Raw genomic sequence first — 12,266 nt, 5'->3', positions numbered from 1 at the left:
AGCGCTACTCGTTGACCCATTCTGTCCTAACAAAGCTGGGTGGGATGGTTCAGGCGATGAAGCTGGCCAAAGCTGGGTGGGATGGTTCGGGCGATGAAGCTGGCCAAAGCTGGGTGGGATGGTTCGGGCGATGAAGCTGGCCCTGGTAGCCGGCTAGTAACAGTGACTAAGTTCAGGGAAAGGTATTGGGAGGAGGCCGACTAGTGGTGACTGTTTAACAGTCTGATGGCCTGGAGATAGAAGCTGTTTTTCAGTCTTTTGGTTACAGCTTTGATACACCTGTACTGTCTCTACCTTCTAGATGGTAACGGGTTGAACAGGTCGTGACTCGGGTGGCTGAGGTCCTAGATGATCTTCTAGATGGTAGCGGGATGAACAGGCCGTGACTCGGGTGGCTGAGGTCCTTGATGATCTTCTAGATGGTAGCGGGGTGAACAGGTCGTGACTCGGGTGGCTGAGGTCCTTGATGATCTTCTAGATGGTAGCGGGGTGAACAGGTCGTGACTCGGGTGGCTGAGGTCCTTGATGATCTTCTAGATGGTAGCGGGGTGAACAGGTCGTGACTCGGGTGGCTGAGGTCCTTGATGATCTTCTAGATGGTAGCGGGATGAACAGGCCGTGACTCGGGTGGCTGAGGTCCTTGATGATCTTCTAGATGGTAGCGGGGTGATCAGGCCGTGACTCGGGTGGCTGAGGTCCTTGATGATCTTCTAGATGGTAGCGGGGTTGAACAGGCCGTGACTCGGGTGGCTGAGGTCCTTGATGTTCTTCTAGATGGTAGCGGGGTGAACAGGCCGTGACTCGGGTGGCTGAGGTCCTTGATGATCTTCTAGATGGTAGCGGGTTGAACAGGCCGCGACTCCGGTGGCTGAGGTCCTTGATGATCTTCTAGATGGTAGCGGGGTGAACAGGCTGTGACTCGGGTGGCTGAGGTCCTTGATGATCTTCTAGATGGTAGCGGGTTGAACAGGCCGTGACTCGGGTGGCTGAGGTCCTTGATGATCTTCTAGATGGTAGCGGGGTGAACAGGCCGTGACTCGGGTGGCTGAGGTCCTTGATGATCTTCTACATGGTAGCGGGGTGAACAGGCCGTGACTCGGGTGGCTGAGGTCCTTGATGATCTTCTACATGGTAGCGGGTTGAACAGGCCGTGACTCGGGTGGCTGAGGTCCTTGATGATCTTCTAGATGGTAGCGGGTTGAACAGGCCGTGACTCGGGTGGCTGAGGTCCTTGATGATCTTCTAGATGGTAGCGGGTTAAACAGGCCGTGACTCGGGTGGCTGAGGTCCTTGATGATCTTCTAGATGGTAGCGGGTTGAACAGGCCGTGACTCGGGTGGCTGAGGTCCTTGATGATCTTCTAGATGGTAGCGGGGTGAACAGGCCGTGACTCGGGTGGCTGAGGTCCTTGATGATCTTCTACATGGTAGCGGGGTGAACAGGCCGTGACTCGGGTGGCTGAGGTCCTTGATGATCTTCTAGATGGTAGCGGGTTGAACAGGCCGTGACTCGGGTGGCTGAGGTCCTTGATGATCTTCTGGATGGTAGCGGGGTGAACAGGCCGTGACTCGGGTGGCTGAGGTCCTTGATGATCTTCTGGATGGTAGCGGGGTGAACAGGCCGTGACTCGGGTGGCTGAGGTCCTTGATGATCTTCTAGATGGTAGCGGGGTGAACAGGCCGTGACTCGGGTGGCTGAGGTCCTTGATGATCTTCTAGATGGTAGCGGGGTGAACAGGCCGTGACTCGGATGGCTGAGGTCCTTGATGATCTTCTAGATGGTAGCGGGGTGAACAGGCTGTGACTCGGGTGGCTGAGGTCCTTGATGATCTTCTAGATGGTAGCGGGGTGAACAGGCTGTGACTCGGGTGGCTGAGGTCCTTGATGATCTTCTAGATGGTAGCGGGTTGAACAGGCCGTGACTCGGGTGGCTGAGGTCCTTGATGATCTTCTAGATGGTAGCGGGGTGAACAGGCCGTGACTCGGGTGGCTGAGGTCCTTGATGATCTTCTACATGGTAGCGGGGTGAACAGGCCGTGACCCGGGTGGCTGAGGTCCTTGATGATCTTCTAGATGGTAGCGGGTTGAACAGGCCGTGACTCGGGTGGCTGAGGTCCTTGATGATCTTCTAGATGGTAGCGGGGTGAACAGGCCGTGACTCGGGTGGCTGAGGTCCTTGATGATCTTCTAGATGGTAGCGGGTTGAACAGGCCGTGACTCGGGTGGCTGAGGTCCTTGATGATCTTCTGGATGGTAGCGGGGTGAACAGGCCGTGACTCGGGTGGCTGAGGTCCTTGATGATCTTCTAGATGGTAGCGGGGTGAACAGGCCGTGGCTCGGGTGGCTGAGGTCCTTGATGATCTTCTAGATGGTAGCGGGTTGAACAGGCCGTGACTCGGGTGGCTGAGGTCCTTGATGATCTTCTAGATGGTAGCGGGGTGAACAGGCCGTGACTCGGGTTGCTGAGGTCCTTGATGATCTTCTTGGCCTTTCTGTAACACCGCATGCTGTAAATGACCTGGAGGGCAGACAGTCTCCCGTTGGGCTGACCATACCACCCTCTGGTAACAGACAGTGCAATTGGGAAAGGGAGATACCTGACAGGTCCTTCAGACCTGTCAGTCACCTATCTTAATTCCAGCCAATCAGGGCGGCTGGACACAATTCAGAGCATGTTCATCAAGGTGACTGGATATGCGGTTTCCAGTTTGCACAAAGTCCAGTGTAGTTCCTTGAGAGCCGGTGCAGTGTTGTTCTTGGGGGGAAATATACACAGCCGTGACAATGACCAAAAACAATTATCTCGGGAGGTAATGCAGTCAGCATTTGATGGTGAGGTATTCTAGATTGGGAGAATAAAAGGACTTGAGTTCCTGTACGTTACCATGATCACACCAGGAGTAGTTAATCATGAAACACACCTCCACCTTTCTTCTACCCAGAGAATTCTTTATTCCTGTCCTCACAATAGATGGAGAACCCCGCTGGCTGAATGGAGGGGGCAGTATATCCGGAGAGAGCTATGATTCCGTAAAACAGAGTATGGAAGGAGATCCTTTCCCTGAGCTTGTCTACTTTATTGTCCAGGGACTGAACGTTAGTGAGAAATTTGGAGCAGCCCCCGGGATGAATAGAACTGCCTCGGGGAGTTCAACAAAGGATCCAATTCAGGGAAGTTGAATTTCTGATCGAAATGCTGGTGAATAATCGCTGATCTACACTACCGGTCAAAAGTTTTAGAACACCTACTCATTATTATTCTACATTGTAGAATAATAGTGAAGACATCAAAACTTGTCACGCCCTGACCTTAGTTTTCTATATTTTCTGTATTATTTTGGTCAGGTCAGGGTGTGACGAGGGTGGGTATGTGTGTTTTTGTCTTGTCTAGGGTTTTTGTTTATCTGTGGGGATTTTGTATGTCTAGGTAATGTAGGTTTATGGTGGCCTGAATTGGTTCCCAATCAGAGGCAGCTGTTTATCGTTGTCTCTGATTGGGGATCCTATTTAGGTTGCCATTTTCCATTTAGGTTGTGTGGGTAGTTGTCTATGTGTTGTTGCCTGTCAGCACTCATTTTTGTATAGCGTCACGGTTTGTTTGTTAGTTTGTTAGTTTGTTTAGTGTTCGTTCTTTAAATAAATTAGTATGTATGCATCCCACGCTGCGCCTTGGTCTCCTCGCTTTGACGGCCGTGACAAAACTATGAAATAACACATATGGAATCATGTAGTATACAAAAAAGTGTTAAACAAATCAAAATATATTTTACATTTGAGATTCTTCAAATAGCCACCCTTCGCCTTGATGACAGCTTTGCACACTCTTGGCATTCTCTCAACCAGCTTCACCTAGTATGCTTTTCCAACAGTCTTGAAGGAGTTCCCACATATTCTCAGCACTTGTTGGCTGCTTTTCCTTCCCTCTGGGGTCTGACTCATCCCAAACCATCTTAATTTGGTTGAGGTCGAGGGGATTGTGGAAGCCAGGTCATCTGATGCAGCACTCCATCACTTTCCTTCTTGTTAATTTATCTAGTTTCTACCATGTTCATTTACCTAGTTTCTACTATCTGACATTATCTAGTTTCTACCATGTTACATTATCTAGTTTCTACCATGTTACATTATCTAGTTTCTAACATGTTACATTATCTAGTTTCTACCATGTTACATTATCTAGTTTCTACCATGTTACATTATCTAGTTTCTACCATGTTACATTATCTAGTTTCTACCATGTTACATTATCTAGTTTCTAACATGTTACATTATCTAGTTTCTACCATGTCACATTATCTAGTTTCTACCATGTTACATTATCTAGTTTCTACCATGTTACATTATCTAGTTTCTACCATGTTACATTATCTAGTTTCTACCATGTTACATGATCTAGTTTCTAACATGTTACATTATCTAGTTTCTACCATGTTACATGATCTAGTTTCTAACATGTTACATTATCTAGTTTCTACCATGTTACATTATCTAGTTTCTAACATGTTACATTATCTAGTTTCTACCATGTCACATTATCTAGTTTCTACCATGTTACATTATCTAGTTTCTACCATGTTACATTATCTAGTTTCTACCATGTCACATTATCTAGTTTCTACCATGTCACATTATCTAGTTTCTAACATGTTACATTATCTAGTTTCTACCATGTTACATTATCTAGTTTCTAACATGTTACATTATCTAGTTTCTACCATGTTACATTATCTAGTTTCTACCATGTTACATTATCTAGTTTCTAACATGTTACCTTATTTAGTTTCTACCATGTTACTTTCACATATCCAGTCCTGTAAGATCTGTGAAGAGGAGAGAGAGGACAGAGGAGCTCTCCATGATCAGTTAGTTGATGTTTGGGTCCCTCTAGTGGTGGCAGCCTGATATTACAACATGTCTTGATGTTTGAGTCCCTCTAGTGGTGGCAGGCGAATATTACAACATGTCTTGATGTTTGAGTCCCTCTAGTGGTGGCAGCCTGATATTACAACATGTCTTGATGTTGGAGTCCCTCTAGTGGTGGCAGCCTGATATTACAACATGTCTTGATGTTTGAGTCCCTCTAGTGGTGGCAGCCTGATATTACTATATATTCATTGTTTAGCTGGAATTGAATGTTCATATCCTGTATGTTTGACTGTGATATGTGGTTGTCCCACCTAGCGCTATCTTAAGATGAATGCACTTAAGTCAAGATCTGTGAAGTAAGATCTGTGAAGAGGAGAGAGAGGACAGAGGAGCTCTCCATGATCAGTTAGTTGATGTTTGGGTCCCTCTAGTGGTGGCAGCCTGATATTACAACATGTCTTGATGTTTGAGTCCCTCTAGTGGTGGCAGCCTGATATTACATGTCTTGATGTTTGAGTCCCTCTAGTGGTGGCAGGCGAATATTACAACATGTCTTGATGTTTGCGTCCCTCTAGTGGTGGCAGCCTGATATTACAACATGTCTTGATGTTTGGGTCCCTCTAGTGGTGGCAGCCTGATATTACAACATGTCTTGATGTTTGGGTCCCTCTAGTGGTGGCAGCCTGATATTACTATATATTCATTGTTTAGCTGGAATTGAATGTTCATATCCTGTATGTTTGACTGTGATATGTGGTTGTCCCACCTAGCGCTATCTTAAGATGAATGCACTTAAGTCACTCTGGATAAGAGCTTCTGCTAAATGACTAACATGTGAATGTTTTACATACAGGTCTCACATTACTGATTGAATGATTTAAAAATATATATATATTAATGTCACAAACGTATCATTTATACATTTCTTTCATAGAAAAATAGTTACTTGCTAAATTTGACTGTAAAACCTAGCAGTACTACTTATTTATCTGAGAGTGGGGCAGATATATAGCATTTTGCAACAAACAATATATATATTATTTGTCTCTCTGAAATGAAAATATCAAGTGATAGATTTTAAACAAAAACATCTGTCATTGAACAGCTACTTTCCATGATTAGATAGTGAAAAAAACATACCAATCTCTTTCATAATGTCCTTCAACAATAAAAGCTAATTTACAAACATTTCTGAAAATAGATATACATGTACATTGCATTGTGAAAGTATTCACACCTCTTGACTTTTTCCGTATTTTGATACATTACCGCCCTGTAGAGAAGAGGACCACGTGTTCTACAGTAGAGAAGAGGACCACGTGTTCTACAGTAGAGAAGAGGAACCACGTGTTCTACAGTAGAGAAGAGGACCACGTGTTCTACAGTAGAGAAGAGGACCACGTGTTCTACAGTAGAGAAGAGGACCACGTGTTCTACAGTAGAGAAGAGGAACCACGTGTTCTACAGTAGAGAAGAGGACCACGTGTTCTACAGTAGAGAAGAGGACCACGTGTTCTACTGGAGAGAAGAGGACCACGTGTTCTACAGTAGAGAAGAGGAACCACGTGTTCTACAGTAGAGAAGAGGACCACGTGTTCTACAGTAGAGAAGAGGACCAAGTGTTCTACAGTAGAGAAGAGGAACCACGTGTTCTACAGTAGAGAAGAGGACCACGTGTTCTACAGTAGAGAAGAGGACCACGTGTTCTACTGGAGAGAAGAAGACCACGTGTTCTACTGGAGAGAAGAGGACCACGTGTTCTACTGTAGAGAAGAGGACCACGTGTTCTACAGTAGAGAAGAGGACCACGTGTTCTACAGTAGAGAAGAGGAACCACGTGTTCTACTGGAGAGAAGAGGACCAAGTGTTCTACAGTAGAGAAGAGGAACCACGTGTTCTACAGCAGAGAAGAGGACCAAGTGTTCTACAGTAGAGAAGAGGAACCACGTGTTCTACAGTAGAGAAGAGGACCACGTGTTCTACAGTAGAGAAGAGGACCACGTGTTCTACAGTAGAGAAGAGGAACCACGTGTTCTACAGTAGAGAAGAGGACCACGTGTTCTACAGTAGAGAAGAGGACCACGTGTTCTACAGTAGAGAAGAGGACCACGTGTTCTACAGTAGAGAAGAGGAACCACGTGTTCTACAGTAGAGAAGAGGACCACGTGTTCTACAGTAGAGAAGAGGACCACGTGTTCTACTGGAGAGAAGAGGACCACGTGTTCTACAGTAGAGAAGAGGAACCACGTGTTCTACAGTAGAGAAGAGGACCACGTGTTCTACAGTAGAGAAGAGGACTAAGTGTTCTACAGTAGAGAAGAGGAACCACGTGTTCTACAGTAGAGAAGAGGACCACGTGTTCTACAGTAGAGAAGAGGACCACGTGTTCTACTGGAGAGAAGAAGACCACGTGTTCTACTGGAGAGAAGAGGACCACGTGTTCTACTGTAGAGAAGAGGACCACGTGTTCTACAGTAGAGAAGAGGACCACGTGTTCTACAGTAGAGAAGAGGAACCACGTGTTCTACTGGAGAGAAGAGGACCAAGTGTTCTACAGTAGAGAAGAGGAACCACGTGTTCTACAGCAGAGAAGAGGACCAAGTGTTCTACAGTAGAGAAGAGGAACCACGTGTTCTACAGTAGAGAAGAGGACCACGTGTTCTACAGTAGAGAAGAGGACCACGTGTTCTACAGTAGAGAAGAGGAACCACGTGTTCTACTGGAGAGAAGAGGACCAAGTGTTCTACAGTAGAGAAGAGGAACCACGTGTTCTACAGTAGAGAAGAGGAACAAGTGTTCTACAGTAGAGAAGAGGAACCACGTGTTCTACTGGAGAGAAGAGGACCACGTGTTCTACAGGAGAGAAGAGGAACCACGTGTTCTACAGTAGAGAAGAGGACCACGTGTTCTACAGTAGAGAAGAGGACCACGTGTTCTACAGTAGAGAAGAGGAACCACGTGTTCTACAGTAGAGAAGAGGAACCACATGTTCTACAGTAGAGAAGAGGACCACGTGTTCTACAGTAGAGAAGAGGAACCACGTGTTCTACAGTAGAAGGTTCTAGAAAGCGCCTTATTTCCAAGAGAGTACAGGACAAAACACGTCGTGCCGACGAACGGTTAAAAGCAGAGGATCGTTCTATTTACCTGCATATCATTTAACAACCTATTATTTACAACTACATCACTGAAAACTATTACTATAATAGTAGTAAATATAGAACACTACTAATGAAACTTGTGGTCTACAACATCTCACATCCCCCCCTTCATCATGGTGTGTCTCCAACACATCTCACATCCCCCTTCATCATGGTGTGTCTCTAAAACATCTCACATCCCCCTTCATCATGGTGTGTCTCCAACACATCTCACATCCCCCTTCATCATGGTGTGTCTCTAACACATCTCACATCCCCCTTCATCATGGTGTGTCTCTAAAACATCTCACATCCCCCTTCATCATGGTGTGTCTCCAACACATCTCACATCCCCCTTCATCATGGTGTGTCTCTAACACATTTCACATCCCCCCCTTCATCATGGTGTGTCTCTAACACATCTCACATCCCCCCTTCATCATGGTGTGTCTCTAACACATATCACATCCCCTTTCATCATGGTGTGTCTCCAACACATCTCACATCCCCCTTCATCATGGTGTGTCTCCAACACATCTCACATCCCCCTTCATCATGGTGTGTCTCTAACACATCTCACATCCCCCTTCATCATGGTGTGTCTCTAACACATCTCACATCCCCCTTCATCATGGTGTGTCTCTAACACATCTCACATCCTTCTTCATCATGGTGTGTCTCTAACACATCTCACATCCCCCTTCATCATGGTGTGTCTCTAACACATCTCACATCCCCCTTCATCATGGTGTGTCTCTAACACATCTCACATCCCCCTTCATCATGGTGTGTCTCTAACACATCTCACATCCCCCTTCATCATGGTGTGTCTCTAACACATCTCACATCCCCCTTCATCATGGTGTGTCTCTAACACATCTCACATCCCCCTTCATCATGGTGTGTCTTGTCTCTAACACATCTCACATCCCCCTTCATCATGGTGTGTCTCTAACACATCTCACATCCCCCTTCATCATGGTGTGTCTTGTCTCTAACACATCTCACATCCCCCCCTTCATCATGGTGTGTCTCCAACACATCTCACATCCCCCTTCATCATGGTGTGTCTCTAACACATCTCACATCCCCCTTCATCATGGTGTGTCTCTAACACATCTCACATCCCCCCCCTTCATCATGGTGTGTCTCCAACACATCTCACATCCCCCTTCATCATGGTGTGTCTCTAACACATCTCACATCCCCCTTCATCATGGTGTGTCTCCAACACCTCTCACATCCCCCTTCATCATGGTGTGTCTCCAACACATCTCACATCCCCCTTCATCATGGTGTGTCTCCAACACATCTCACATCCCCCCTTCATCATGGTGTGTCTCTAACACATCTCACATCCCCCTTCATCATGGTGTGTCTCCAACACCTCTCACATTCCCCTTCATCATGGTGTGTCTCCAACACATCTCACATCCCCCTTCATCATGGTGTGTCTCCAACACATCTCACATCCCCCCTTCATCATGGTGTGTCTCTAACACATCTCACATCCCCCTTCATCATGGTGTGTCTCTAACACATCTCACATCCCCCCTTCATCATGATGTGTCTCTAACACATCTCACATCCCCCTTCATCATGGTGTGTCTTGTCTCTAACACATCTCACATCCCCCCTTCATCATGGTGTGTCTCTATCACATCTCACATCCCCCTTCATCATGGTGTGTCTCTAACACATCTCACATCCCCCTTCATCATGGTGTGTCTCTAACACATCTCACATCCCCCTTCATCATGGTGTGTCTCTATCACATCTCACATCCCCCTTCATCATGGTGTGTCTCTAACACATCTCACATCCCCCTTCATCATGGTGTGTCTCTAACACATCTCACATCCCCTTCATCATGGTGTGTCTCTAACACATCTCACATCCCCCTTCATCATGGTGTGTCTCTAACACATCTCACATCCCCCCTTCATCATGGTGTGTCTCTAACACATCTCACAACCCCCTTCATCATGGTGTGTCTCTAACACATCTCACATCCCCCTTCATCATGGTGTGTCTCTAACACATCTCACATCCCCCCTTCATCATGGTGTGTCTCTAACACATCTCACAACCCCCTTCATCATGGTGTGTCTCTAACACATCTCACATCCTTCTTCATCATGGTGTGTCTCTAACACATCTCACATCCCCCTTCATCATGGTGTGTCTCTAACACATCTCACATCCCCCTTCATCATGGTGTGTCTCTAACACATCTCACATCCCCCTTCATCATGGTGTGTCTCTAACACATCTCACATCCCCCTTCATCATGGTGTGTCTCTAACACATCTCACATCCCCCTTCATCATGGTGTGTCTCTAACACATCTCACATCCCCCTTCATCATGGTGTGTCTTGTCTCTAACACATCTCACATCCCCCTTCATCATGGTGTGTCTCTAACACATCTCACATCCCCCTTCATCATGGTGTGTCTTGTCTCTAACACATCTCACATCCCCCCCTTCATCATGGTGTGTCTCCAACACATCTCACATCCCCCTTCATCATGGTGTGTCTCTAACACATCTCACATCCCCCCCCCCTTCATCATGGTGTGTCTCCAACACATCTCACATCCCCCTTCATCATGGTGTGTCTCTAACACATCTCACATCCCCCTTCATCATGGTGTGTCTCCAACACCTCTCACATCCCCCTTCATCATGGTGTGTCTCCAACACATCTCACATCCCCCTTCATCATGGTGCGTCTCCAACACATCTCACATCCCCCCTTCATCATGGTGTGTCTCTAACACATCTCACATCCCCCTTCATCATGGTGTGTCTCCAACACCTCTCACATTCCCCTTCATCATGGTGTGTCTCCAACACATCTCACATCCCCCTTCATCATGGTGTGTCTCCAACACATCTCACATCCCCCCTTCATCATGGTGTGTCTCTAACACATCTCACATCCCCCTTCATCATGGTGTGTCTCTAACACATCTCACATCCCCCCTTCATCATGATGTGTCTCTAACACATCTCACATCCCCCTTCATCATGGTGTGTCTTGTCTCTAACACATCTCACATCCCCCCTTCATCATGGTGTGTCTCTATCACATCTCACATCCCCCTTCATCATGGTGTGTCTCTAACACATCTCACATCCCCCTTCATCATGGTGTGTCTCTAACACATCTCACATCCCCCTTCATCATGGTGTGTCTCTATCACATCTCACATCCCCCTTCATCATGGTGTGTCTCTAACACATCTCACATCCCCCTTCATCATGGTGTGTCTCTAACACATCTCACATCCCCCTTCATCATGGTGTGTCTTGTCTCTAACACATCTCACATCCCCCCTTCATCATGGTGTGTCTCTATCACATCTCACATCCCCCTTCATCATGGTGTGTCTCTAACACATCTCACATCCCCCTTCATCATGGTGTGTCTCTAACACATCTCACATCCCCCCTTCATCATGGTGTGTCTCTATCACATCTCACATCCCCCTTCATCATGGTGTGTCTCTAACACATCTAACATCCCCCTTCATCATGGTGTGTCTCTAACACATCTCACATCCTTCTTCATCATGGTGTGTCTCTAACACATCTCACATCCCCCTTCATCATGGTGTGTCTCTAACACATCTCACATCCCCCTTCATCATGGTGTGTCTTGTCTCTAACACATCTCACATCCCCCCTTCATCATGGTGTGTCTCTAACACATCTCACATCCCCCTTCATCATGGTGTGTCTCTAACACATCTCACATCCCCCTTCATCATGGTGTGTCTCTAACACATCTCACATCCCCCTTCATCATGGTGTGTCTCTAACACATCTCACATCCCCCTTCATCATGGTGTGTCTCTAACACATCTCACATCCCCCTTCATCATGGTGTGTCTCTAACACATCTCACATCCCCCCCCTTCATCATGGTGTGTCTCCAACACATCTCACATCCCCCTTCATCATGGTGTGTCTCTAACACATCTCACATCCCCCTTCATCATGGTGTGTCTCCAACACCTCTCACATCCCCCTTCATCATGGTGTGTCTCCAACACATCTCACATCCCCCTTCATCATGGTGTGTCTCCAACACATCTCACATCCCCCCTTCATCATGGTGTGTCTCTAACACATCTCACATCCCCCTTCATCATGGTGTGTCTCCAACACCTCTCACATCCCCCTTCATCATGGTGTGTCTCCAACACATCTCACATCCCCCTTCATCATGGTGTGTCTCCAACACATCTCACATC

The sequence above is a fragment of the Salvelinus namaycush genome, unplaced genomic scaffold (assembly GCF_016432855.1).
Source record: "Salvelinus namaycush isolate Seneca unplaced genomic scaffold, SaNama_1.0 Scaffold360, whole genome shotgun sequence".
Lineage (NCBI taxonomy): Eukaryota > Metazoa > Chordata > Actinopteri > Salmoniformes > Salmonidae > Salvelinus > Salvelinus namaycush.
This window is presented reverse-complemented; position numbering follows the sequence as displayed.